This window comes from Meleagris gallopavo, chromosome 6 (genome assembly GCF_000146605.3).
Source record: "Meleagris gallopavo isolate NT-WF06-2002-E0010 breed Aviagen turkey brand Nicholas breeding stock chromosome 6, Turkey_5.1, whole genome shotgun sequence".
Classification (NCBI taxonomy): domain Eukaryota; kingdom Metazoa; phylum Chordata; class Aves; order Galliformes; family Phasianidae; genus Meleagris; species Meleagris gallopavo.
Window position 1 is genome coordinate 36,005,291 of NC_015016.2, and position 13,061 is coordinate 36,018,351.

The window sequence follows — 13,061 nt, forward strand, 5'->3', positions numbered from 1 at the left end:
ATGAATATACTGACTATGGTTAAATGAACTGTGCTTGGTTTCTTTATTTTTTGCCATCCAGAAGTCATTCCTTGTAACTAGCTCCTTTTCCTAAGTTTGCTTATCAAGATAAAATAACTTTCTATCACTTTATTTTTACTACTGCTTTTAGTGGCAGTGACAAATATTATTACAGCTCTCAAACACTCTGAGTTTTATTTCTAAACACCTATGTTCTATTTTCTAATAATCTCTTTTTTGTTTAAGCTATTAACAAATTGCACTTACTTCTACATTACTTATATCTTAAAACATTTGTATTTCTTTCTTACCATGATAACTTACATACAATCTACCTCCTCTTTATTATCTGGTACTGTTTATGTCTCCTAGAGTCATAGAATCACCAAAGTTGGAAAAGACCTCCAAGATCATCTAGTCACTGGTAAGTGAATCTTTCCTGCTCACGTATCCTTTACTGTAAGCAAATTCATGTTTTTGTCTATGAAGATTGATGCAATATTTTGTCTGGGTTTGTTTATCACAAGTAGGTGTATTCCTGTGGAAAAAAGTTGTTACAGTGACTGGAGTTGGAGGATTAAAAAATGCAATCTCAGCTCAGGTTTGACCTCATGTCAATGAGGCATGTGGACAGAGTTGCATCACGTGTATACGTGACGTTAGAAGAGTCAGAGCTGTGGTTCTGGGAGCATTCTAGGCACTTCTTGTTGGATCTTGTTTCTGGGTGTGGTGCTACATGTTCTTATCCAACACATTGTGTTAGAGGGCTAACTAATGGGCTTTTAAGGCAGGAGGTTGTTTTTCCCATCTAAACTAGCAGTTGGATCTGGAATACCCTATGTGATATTAGTTGCTTGCTTTGGTTGATTCCATGATCAAAGTCTTCAAATAAGAGGAACTATAATATATTTATTTGACCTTTGTAAAACAAATTGATAAACCAGTCCTTGGTAGAAAATAAATTTAAAATTCTACTGACTTCATCAAAGGAAAACTTAAATCGCTTTGCCTTGTCAGACAATTACACCCACTGTGTTTGGTTTTGTGAAGTCATTTTTGGTCATACACGTTGATCATGCAAGGAACTGCCAGGGCAGAAGGGCAGCCATGCTCTGGTGTCCCACAGTAAGTTCTTGTTGTAGGCAGCTGGGAGGCCTTCAGAATCCCAGCTAGGATATCCAGCCATGGCTTCAGCTGCCTCATAGTCAGCCCCTGCATAGGCAACTGTGTGGTGATGACGTAAAAGCATGAAGGTAGCTCAGCTTAGTCAGAAGAGTAGATGTAACCTGTATTTCACTACTTCTATCAAAGCAAGGGGTGGGTTGAAAACTATGATGGTACAAGAAGGTGTATAGTGTGAAAATGGAGAAAAAATGCGAACATAAGGTCTGTTATGCAGAGTAGCAAATATAATACTGCAAAGTATCCTCTTTGTTCTTGTCCTTTGGATAGAAGCAGAGACTGCTTAGTGAATGGCTCGCTGGGCTGTTGTGCTTTCAGCCACCTTTGGAGTTACAGAATATCATTTTAGCTCCTACTGCTAAAATTTTTGGAAATAGGCATCTTATGTTTTTCACTTTCAGTGAAATACTTCGGAATATTCAGCAATGAATCCGCACATACACCAGAGAAGCAAACAAGTGTGAGTTAACTGAAGATGAGCCAACATATGTCTTGTTAAGGTAAAATTCACGTGCTTTAAATCATCACAGCTGCATTAAATATAATACCATCTTGATGTGGAGATTTGTTTTGAAACACTTGCAATTTTTCATTGGAGTAAATAAGCAGGTAAAACTATTAATAAATACTTTGATAGATTTATGGTTGAAATTCCAGAGAATATATATACAGGAGCTATTACATAGATTGGATACAGTTGTCTCTTCTGCTACAGACATAATTTATTATTAATACTTTAACTGGCTTAAGTAGCCACAGAAACTGCCATTTTAAGTTCAGATAAAAATCAGTAATCCCACAGCACTGTTGCAAAAACACATATACAAATTAATAACACTGATGTTGTACGTAATGGAATAGTAGGGTGTATATTACTACAAGGGTGAGCAAAGGGAGGAACTGAAGTCAGTGAAATGCACGTTAGTGTTTCTTCTGAATTCTTTCACTGAGTATATATCATTAAATCATCCATGAGTTGACCAGAGGCCTGGCTTTCGCCATCACATGGCAGCAATAAGCATAAAGCTAGAAGCAAATAAACAAAAGTTTCCCAATATCTTCAACTCAAAGCATGCCACAGACACCATCACACCCACATATACCCCACCACACACACACACGTACACATGCACTGCTTTCTGAGTCATTTTTGCCTCTCCTTTCACCTCACACACTTTGTAACTGTGTAACTGAGAGTGCAGAAACTGTGCTGTCTGTTAGCACGCATCCATGCTCATATTCTCCACTGTAAGCTAGGGACCATAACAGAAGGAACGATAGTACCTAAGGTATTAAATGCACCTGTAATGGCTTTTACATCTTTTCATCCTATTTTTGTGTGTTTGTGTTTGTGCCAGTGCGTGTCTTATGAGTGGGTTTGCAATGGTTGTCTCTGCTAGTAACTCACTGAAGGACACCTCCAAACTAAAGAAAAGGGTTTTGCTCCCTCTCTTTTGTAGCTGCCCTCACCCAAAATGATGAAAATGCAACTGATAATGATGTCAGAGGAAATTCTACTATCCGTAGTAAGATTTCCCATTAAATAGAGAATAAGCAATGTCACAAAAGCACCAAATGCCAGCATCTGATCACAGTGGTTCCAAGTCTCAGCACATCTATTTTTTTTCTTCATTTTCATACTTGTAAGAAATGTTGTGTGAGGTCTGTGAGTGGGTTTGTGAAGTGGGCTTCTAAAGCAATCTGTTTCACTGCCTCATAAAGAATGTGTCCCTGGCCTTCAGCCTCCTCACTCCTTTCTTTCAGACCACCTTTTCTCTCAAAAAGGGTTGTATACAAAATAGATGTGAGATCATCCATACTCCTGGCTGCATGTTAGGAAGCTTCTCCACTTTGTTTGAGTCTCCAAATGCACGTTCTTTCAGGTTTCTGCATGATGACCACGTAGTGTGGTCATTTCTACACTCTCCTCATGTTCTCATCACATTTCTAGAGGTATGATGGATCTTGCCCATCATCTGGAGGGCTCAGAACTTTCTGGAAAACAGTTTGCTTCTCTGAAACCCTTCTATCCCGCTGTGATTTGTTCCAGAGATATTAACTGTCGCAATACCAAACAACTTGGTCACTTTTGTAGAACAGTTTTCAGTATTGTCCAACATAAATGGAGAAAAATAAATAGTTCTCAGCCCCATAGCGCCTTCATTTATAACCTCAACCACAGCAAAATAATCTGGAGGGCATCAACTAATGGAGATGAAAGCTCTTCAACGAAATACCATCATTAGTTACTGCCTTATTACTGTGTCTAGGGTCAGATCTGTGCCGTCTTCACTCCGGGTGTAGACAAGCAATAACAGCAATTGTCACTTGGTGGAGCCAGATCACTCCGCAACTGGAATGTGCCTTAAAAATGTCTTGCAAAAAGGTCTCGAAGTCAGGATTTGCAAAGTATGGTGTGGAGAAAGAAAGCTGGATATTAGGAGACTTAAATCTTTGGAGAAATAACAATATTTTGCAATTTTCCTTTTTGTTAGTGTGGCATAGGAGAAGTGAAGGTCTTACCAGCTGAGGGAATGTTGTTTGGTTGGAAAAGGGTAGAAGTGCAGTATGGATGCGTTTGGTAATCTATGTGCAAATGTGTGAGATGCAACCAAAGCTGTCACTTCTCAGTTGTGTACTCTTTAAAGGAGTTCGGATGACTGATGCTAAACTGTGCCACCTTTTTATCAATTATGTGTCTTTAAAAACATTTGACTCTTTTTCTCGTCTCTCTCTTACCTTTTCTTAATGAGAAAGGAATAACCTAATTTATTTATGGTATTAAACAGCATCGTAAAAGGAAAAAATGAGAGGGTTCCAAATAAAGAAATAACTTCTTTATACTCTTCTGATATGAACCTTTCCTCACAGTATGTTCCTTTTCTTTGCTGTCCATATGTTTTGGGTATTTTAATTAATGAGTTGTTATTATTAGAAGCTTCTCTGGTTTCTGATTCTGTGCTTTATTTACTGTAACTGCTGTAACAGAGCTCAGGCTATTTGCATCTCTTTATCTTCAACGGGCAGGAGGATATACATTCTCTCTGCCATTTTTGTATCTTCTCATTACACAGCTTTTCCTTGTATTGAATTGCTTCAAACCAGACAGATAATGCTTGAAGGAGGGTCTGCTTTTGAGGACATGTGCTGACTGGCACTTACACAAAGTCTTACTTGTTCTTTCCATATATTTTTTAGATCCATCAGGTGTCACATGTTGGGAAAAGACTGTTAGTTTGCTCCCAAAGTACTTTTTTCAAAATATATTGAAAACAAAGGGAGAAGAGCTCTTTTTTGGTCAGTGACCCCACAAGCCAGAAGAGGCAGATTGGCTTAGCCTGATGCCAGCAACAAAATGCCCAGCATCCCAGCCCCACACTGGCTGGACTCAGCTCTCTTGCATACCTGGAAGTGGATTTCCTTCCATGACATGCTGGATCAGATTCAAGCTGAGATTTTCATGTTCTCGAAATACTGGCAAGCCTGGCACTGAGTCTGGTTGTAACAGGTCCTATCCTATTATACAAAAGGGTAAGAAATAATAGGAACTATTTACAGATTTAAAGAATGAAAGTATATTAAGGATATTATTAAATTCTACCTAAGATTTCCCAGATAGTTAATTTTATCAATTATTTCTACATAAATCCCCCTCTTCCTAGGTGAATAAAACATAATCATAAACCATATGTGATGAACAATTTAGTGTATTACTACAGGCAAAAAAACAGGACTTTTAATGTGGATTTAATGGCTTTAGCATTATGCCTGTCCAGGAAAGCACGTACATATCATGGAAGTTATACCTACATGTAAGGAATACATCACATGTAGAAAAGCAGAATAACAGAGAATAAATTGACTAAGGGAAATAAAGATGTGATTTTGCCATGTTGAGAAGGGCAGCATGGGCCCTCTAAATGCTGTGAGATAGAGTAGGGACAGGATGAAAATTGAACATTGGCCTCTACGATGGCAAAGTCAAGCTGGGAATTAATATTCTCAGCTAGCATGTTTGTAGTTTGCTCCCTCTTGATGTGTGGCTTGGGCTGAGGACGGGCTGGGACCTGGGCCTTGAGTGAGAAGAGCAGTCCCTCAGCTAGCTGTGAGAGCAGGGAAGCCCATGGAGCTAGAGCTCAAGCTAGAGATGTCTCTTATTTGACCTGGGCCTGTTTAGGCTCCCACATTTCTGAGGGAGGTGGTTGTGTCTTGGTGTCAATCTCAGTTGTAAATCTGTTGAAGTGTGCTGAGCTATGTTGCTGTATGATCCCATGAAGTGAACACAGCAGGATGTAGTACAGGAGCCTCAGACTGTCTCTGTCTCTTTTTCCTAGGTGCAGTAATAGATGAGGTCAGTGGTGCCAGGCTGTGAAGGATATTGACTTCTGAGCTCAGGTAGGCTTGTCAATGGACAGTAGAGTTCAAGCATGGCTGTATTACCTCAGCTTTCCTACTGACTTTGGGGATCTTCTAGCATCCAGGCAGGAACAAAGGATCCCTGAACACCAGTCCTCTGCTTAGCTTCAGGGATGTAGTCTGGAGAAGAGGAGGCTCAAGAATGACCTCATGGCTCTCTCAACTACGTGAAGGGAGGTTGTGGTGAGGTGAGAGTTGGCCTCTTCTCCCAGGTAACTAGTAATAGGACTAGAGGGAATGGCCTCAAGTTGTGCCAGGGAAGGTTCAGGTTGTACGTTAGGAAATAGTTCTTATCTGAGAGAGTGGTCAGGCACTGGAATGGGCTGCTAGGGGAGGTGGTGGAGTCACCAACCCTGGAGGTGTTCAAGGAACGTGTAGATGTTGTACTGAAGGACATGGTTTAGTGGGAAACATTGGTGATGGGTGGACAGTTGGACTGGATGATCTTGGAGGTACTCTCCAACCTTGGTGATTCTGTTCTATGATTCTACTCAGTTCTATTCTATGTCCAGAGAGAACACAGCAATGACTGGAGCTGTGGCAGACATTTGAGATCTGTTCCTATTTCTGGAGAGCCTGTCTGGCACTTGAAGAGTGTAATAGGACATTTTTTTGCTTTTATGGCCTGCTTTGCTATTTTTCAAGCTTCAGAGGCCATATGAAACTCAGTATTTGAGTTCCTCAGTTTAGAGCTCTTGTCATATATCAAGCTTTTTGCATAGTCACAGGATTTCAGATTTCCTCCAATGAATGGCAAAACACACATTTAGCTGGATTGCTTCACTCTTTGTTTGAAAAAATTGATCTCGCATCTTCTTTTCTGAACTTCTATTATTTTTATAACCCTCAAGTCAATATTTATCATTTTCCAATCAGTGAATCCTTTTTAAACTGAGCATTCAGGATTCCTGTGGTGTAAGAGTTTCCTGTTTTTCACTTCAGGAGTTTTCAGCTCTCCAGTCATTTTTGCTATTGGTTTGGGCAAAACTCATCTGTAAAAATGACAGCATTCCTTGCAAAACTTGTGAAAAACCAAAGACTTTGCACAGGAGGCAGAAGGGTAAGTTTGAGTAGTTAATTTCTAAATCTTGGTCAACATATATTTTGGCAAGCTCCTTGTCCTGGGATCTGCTGTAGTTTCGATTAGCTGGATTTTTCCTCATTCTGTGACTTTTGTAGTTTTGGCAAGATTTTGGGCAAAAAAGTGGCTGAAGAAAAATCTTTCAATTCCCGTCTCTTCTACAGTTTCTCTCAGAAATGTCAGGTAGTGGTCTACAGCATGTGGAGTGAGTGCTGTGTCCCTGTTCTCCTGCACAGGAGAACTGTTACTAAAACAGATCCAAGGCTTAGATCTTACTGTCGGTGATCACTTGCTTCATACAAAACTTATGCCTGATGCCCTACCTCCAGCAGGCCTGAAGGGACAGGAAAAAAATTGAAGAATTCAGTACAAACCACTCAGTATCCATTTTGGGGATGCCATGGAAGCTCAGAAGGAAGGCAACAAGCAGATTTCTCAATACAATAATATTACATCAACTTCTAAAATTAGGATCAAGCAAATTAAAGCACTGAATATGCTCTTGTGTTCAGTGCTCAACTACTTGATATTTGGTCCAAGAATAATGCAGTCCTGAGCCATCCCACAGCTTGCAACAACAGAGGTTTTCCTAATTGGTTGCGAGCTTTTGCAATAGCAAAAATCTCACCACGCTCCTCTTCACCAAGAATGTAACTTTTTGTGGTGTAACACTCATAGAGGGCAGATGTACTGTAGAGAGCTCCAGCATACTCTCAGAAGAGCCCTCACTCCAGGGAGGTGGTGCAGTCACAGTCTTTGGAGGTGTTCATGAACTGTGTAGATGTGGCACTGAGGGACACGGTCAGTGGGCATGGTGGGGATGGGCTGATAGTTGGACTAGGTGATCTTAGAGGTCTTTTCCAACCTGAATGATTCCATGATTCTGTGAATCTATAAGACCTTGGTCCCTGGCCTCCGGTAAGGGCAAGATTACTGCTACCTGCAGAAAAAAAGAAAATGTAAAAGTTGCAGGAGCGATGGCCAACTGGTCAGTGCAGGGAAGTGTTTCCTTTAATAATTGAACAACCTGTCTGCTTGAAAACTGCCTCAACTGGGAGGGGAGAACTTTCTCTTCAATAGACACACCACAAAATAACAGCAGCTGAGAAGGACTCACCAGTGGAAGTCAAACATCTCCTGAGTCTTTTCTGAAGCCCAGAGAAAGGAAGAAAATCTTTTTTTCTTTATGTCAATAACAAAAATATTATTAGTATATTAATATTATAAATATATTAAATTATATATTAATATAATATAAAATATTAATTGGGAGGCGTAAACATGCAGAAAGTAACTGAAAAACCTGGCTTAGTTGTCCAGCCACTTGTCCCATCCCAGGCAACTCCCAGTTAAAATCCCCAATACTGTGTCCTTTCTCACCATAAATAAATAGAATTGTTAGCTTTGTTTTGGAGTTGAAACACTGTCATCATCCTTAGTTCAGGAGAAAATGTGTGGGAAAATAAAGTGTGTAGGTGCACTCAATTGCCTGAAGCCAATGCTGGAGGCAAATCAGATCAGCAAAGCTAGAAATGTGTCAAGATGTGATTAATGTTGAATGATGGCTTAATTTCATTTTTGTGCACTTTAAATAAAAGTGAAATTGAGAGGGGTCCTACCCCTATCCTGGGCACCTAAAATGAGAAGCCAGTCCCAGAAGAATGTTTGCTCAAAGGGCAATCAGGAGAGTCTTCATCTGTTTTATCAGTGTTGGCTGTTGGGATGATGGATCAGCCAGTTTGGGTTTTTAGCCCTGTGCTCCATCTGAAGTTACCATGCAAACACAGTGTCTGCAGTGAGCTCAGAGCCCTCAGCCTCTGTTGGAATGGCTTCTTCCTGTGAACTGATACTCCCTATGGGGGGTTGGCAGCACTACTCACATCTTGGAAACCCTGGTGACGGGATATCTCTGAGGAGCACAGACAAGTGGATGATGTGGAGTTTTATAACCACCATTGACTCATTTTAACCCTAGAGTCCTGATAAACAGTACTTTGTACCTGAGCTTTGCGCACAGGGTTCAGAGGCAGCAGCTTGTTCTTGTTGTCACCATTCGTTTCCTCCAGACTCATGTTAGTGATGGTGTCTCCAGCACTGTACCTGTAAGCCTGGTGAGGAGAAGTCTGCTCTGTTGCCTCTCATCTCATCTCTGGTGTCAGCATGACTTCCAGGGATGGCCCATACCTCTGGGCTATGTTTATTCTGCATCTATGCAGAGATGCTGGTAATTTCTCTGACTCAGATATCTAGCAAGAGGGTGCTGATACACTTTCTACCATCCTTGGACACTCTTGGAGCTTCTGGGCATCATGGCAGCTTCACAGGCATCCAGCACTCCTCCATGTCTGCAGTGTACCTAACATCCTCAGTATCTCAAGGCACATGTGGAGCACAGGGCCCTGTCCCCATCCATCAGCACAGTGCAGGCCAAGAGCAGCCCCTCAGTCACTCGTGTATTGGTCCTCCCTTGCTACAGGCAGTCCCACATTGACTTTGGTGGAGCAACTATGACTTGCTAAGCTGGATACCAGCTGTGCTCTGCTCTTAAGTCAGGCTGCATCTGTGTGGACATGAGCAGAAGATCTAAGGTAAATTTGGTGCCTTGAGGAGCTCAGCCATGCGTTTGATATGTATAGCTTCACAGCCAAAGTGTGCCTGGGGAGGGGGATGTGATTCACATGGAGGAAATGCCCAGACGTGTGGTAAAAAACAATCACCAGGCTTCAGCCTTTTAGGGTCTGTTGCTCATGCTCACCATTCTAGGCGTGGAATATATTTCTGTAGGAGAGCAGCAGAACACTTTCTTCTGTGTTTTGTGAAAGCAACTGATGGGACCTGCGAGCTCCCGTACATTCCAGGAGCAAGGAACAACCTTACCCTGCCCAGAACCTGGCCTCAAATGGCCTCAGGCTGCACAAGATTTGTTCTCTGACACTGCAATGCCAAAGCACTTCTGCAAAAGGTTTACCAACCCCAAAGAAAATAGGCAGAGGCAAGTTAGCATTCAGTTTAATAGAGAGGTATACTCACGCTACTGGCTGGTCAGTCTGCCAAGTTCTCGGTACTGGTGGCATCTGACTGATACAGTGTTTGCCCTGGGATTACCCCCAGCAGATACCAGCAGCAGCAGGCTGGCAAGATGTCCATTTCACCCCCTTAACACTGTGGCCATATATATCACAGCGGGAGTCTATAAAGCATCACATATCAGAATAACCAGAGTCATTCACAGAAAGCAAGGAGACTTAATTACAACTCGCAAACAAGTTACTTCTGCATGCAGAAGCTAAAGGCAGTTTACTTGTTCTTCCAAGTTAACATGAGCTCTTTTTCACAGGCTAGTCATCTGTTCAGGCTGTAATCTGTATTTTTTCCACACAGACACTCATCTATCACTCTCCACTTTGTGATTGAATGAGGCCATGCAGCGACTCAGCACAATTCACCCTCCTCAAGTGGGTCCCAGCCTGAAGTGCTCACCTGTAACTGGGTGGTGCAAAGTCAGGAGGTGAGGGCTGACCCTTCAACTTCTCCCTGCCTCACAGCTCTGCCTCATCACAGCCCCTGGCTAACGAGGCCCCGCTGCAGGCTGTGATCAAAGCCACTGCCCAAGCTGCAAAGGACTTGTCACAGATAGTCCTTTGCAGCGTGCTGAGCACTGAGCCACGGTGTGATGTTAGCTTGTTCCAGGTTCTGGAGGGAGAAAATGACAGCCTAAAGCCACTATGCATACCTTCATCCAGAGAAAGCAAACCTAGGATTGCCAGGATCACATCAAGTCATTGTGTGCGCTGAATTGCTCTCCCAGGATATGCACATTTTGTCTGATCCTTGTGCTCTCCTAACAATACTCTTCCTCTTCCTTTCCTTCATTGTCTCCACTGTCTCTAGATCTTCACTTACTTGCCAGGACTTGCTGCAGCCTTAGATATTTTGTATTGGTGTATTTTCTTTTTTTTCCTTCGGGTCTTTGGTTCCTTATTTTCCTGTTTTCCTCCACCTTAAAGTGGAGTCTGTCTCTGAGGTTTCACTTGGACATGTTTTCAGCATTAGACAAATCCTTTGGTAACCTTTAGACATACATTCAGGTATGCACAGTATGCACAGGCTCTCATTTCCATATTACCATTGCAGCAGCCAACAAAGCTTGCTGCTCTCATACTTAGTCCGGCAAAGAAAACTTCTTCCCCTTTTGCTGCTACCTCTGAGCAGGTACATATCAAAGACCCTGCAGCTACAGAGCACCTACACTTCTTTTTCCCTTTATACATTGTTTTTCTGTGGAGTTTGCAACGCTATTTTTTACTTCATTCAGGTGGATACTGCTCTGAGCTACTTTTATTCCCCATCATCCACTCACACCGTCTCTTGCAAGTTCAGATTCCACTGGCATCTGGGGTAGCACTCATTCATGGCTTTTGCTGGAGTCCTTGTCTGATGTGTTTTTTTTTTAACCTGTGTTTTCCAAGCAAAACTCACTTACAGACTGACCGCTTTCCCTGTAAAATCCACCCTGGCTCTGTACAGTAGCGCTGAACTTGCATCACCTTTCCAGGCCTGTGGTTTCCCAAAGCACCCAAAGATCAGGGTGTTGCAGTAGACTTCCGTCTTCTTTGAGGACCTCACCAATATTTCACTATTGCTTGTTCAAAGTCGGTGAATCTGCAGGCACTCTGTATGAACACTGTTAATTCTCCATCACTGATGCTATTGGGCACACCACACTGCACACATGACCATGAGGGTAAGATTCAGGTATTTAATGTTAGACTCGTAAATCCATGCTAGGAAAGCATTCGAGACATGGCCCATTTTTCAAGGGGAGAGCAGTCTCACCTGCTGCTCCCACGAGGCAGAACCTGGTGCAGCTGTGCACAGAATGGCTCAGGGTGCACAGGGTGACTCGCACCAGCCTGCTCTGGTCACACTCATTCTGGCAGTGCCCAATGCTCACCGTCAAGAACCACCTTCTATTTCGCCCTTTGCAATGATGTACACGTACTGGAGCAGATGCAGATGACAGACTTCTGCTCCTCTCCACAGACCTCAAACCACTTCTGGGTGAGCACGGCCTCCAGCACCACTGCCAACAATGAGGCCTGAAGACGTCACAGCCAACACCGTGAGGTCTGCGGCAGCAGAATTCCTTCTTCCCTCCAGCCGGCAACTGTGCTGAAGCAGATCAGTGCCTCGCTCCATGGTGGGACCGAACAGCCCACAACTTCCACATCCACTGCACAGCAACCTGCCCTCGGCTTTGGCAGCACCTCCACACTCGGGGGCCCGAAACCAGGTGCTTTAAGGGATTTAATTTAGGGAGAACATGGATTCATTGCTTTCCCCCACGCTCCTCATGAGCCTCGGCCCTGGAAGGCAGGCCCCATTCCCACAGGCAGCAGTGCTCAGCGCCTTCCCTTCGGGACGGGCCAAGTAATCACTGTGGATCTGGGCTCCAGGCTTTGCTTTACCTGCTGAGGGAGTGAAAGACCCCTTGAGACCACACCACAAAGGAACATGAGAGTAGAGGGAAGATTTGAACGAGGAGATCTCTGACAGATAGCTGACTGAGGTACGGAAAATGTGAAGAGACAAGAAGAGTATTTCTCTTGTCACAACAGCCCCATCTAGACTGGGAACAAACACAGAAAGAAAGGGCGTTCCCTTAAAAACTGTAATTGAATGAGACATAAATCACAGCTCACCAAAGTGGGTTAGGTTTGGCCGATGTACAGAGCTGGGAAGTGAAAATCACTGGCTGGGCGCCCAAGGGAGGGGAGGAGATCGGGCACGAGATAGGCAGTGAAGGGGTGCAGACGGATAGAATGTGAGCAGGTCAGTGCCAGCACAACACCTCGCTCTGGGCCCTACTTCTGCCATGGCAGCAGTGTGAGCTGAGTGGCAGAACTGACTACACAGCCTGGAACAAAGAGAAGGAGAGACCAGGACCACCATTCAGTTATAAGCTTTTTCTTTTTTAGAATTCAAGCTTACACAGTTATCTATGCCCACTATATTCATAATTACATTTTAATATCTGCATACAAAAGCTATGTAAAAATTATTTTCTTCCCCCAAATATACAAATTTTCTCTTTAGATAGTTTAAAACATTTGTGATCACAGATTTTTAATATATTTTAGGCTGAAAAAATATTACCAATCTAGCATAACTCTTAACACTGCTTGCAAAAAAATACATCATCCAAGGTAATTTTTTTTTACTGTACTGCGTAACGTTTGCCTTACCCTCAGGGCACGAAACCGGTATAAAAAAATAAACCAAACAAGCAAAACCCACAAGCCTCATAGACAAAGTAAGGAGTCCTCCCACCTAACTTCATAAAAACAAACAAACAACCCAAACCACCCTTCTCTTCCAAAAA

General features: G+C 42.8%; 1 long non-coding RNA gene across 1 annotated transcript; it reads left to right on the forward strand.

Annotated features, from left to right (window-relative positions):
- Nucleotides 1-1,588: 1,588 nt before the first annotated feature.
- On the forward strand, nucleotides 1,589-13,061 carry LOC109368262. The gene is made up of 2 exons (XR_004160148.1): nucleotides 1,589-1,682; nucleotides 11,723-13,061. It is a non-coding gene; the product is annotated as an uncharacterized LOC109368262 (long non-coding RNA).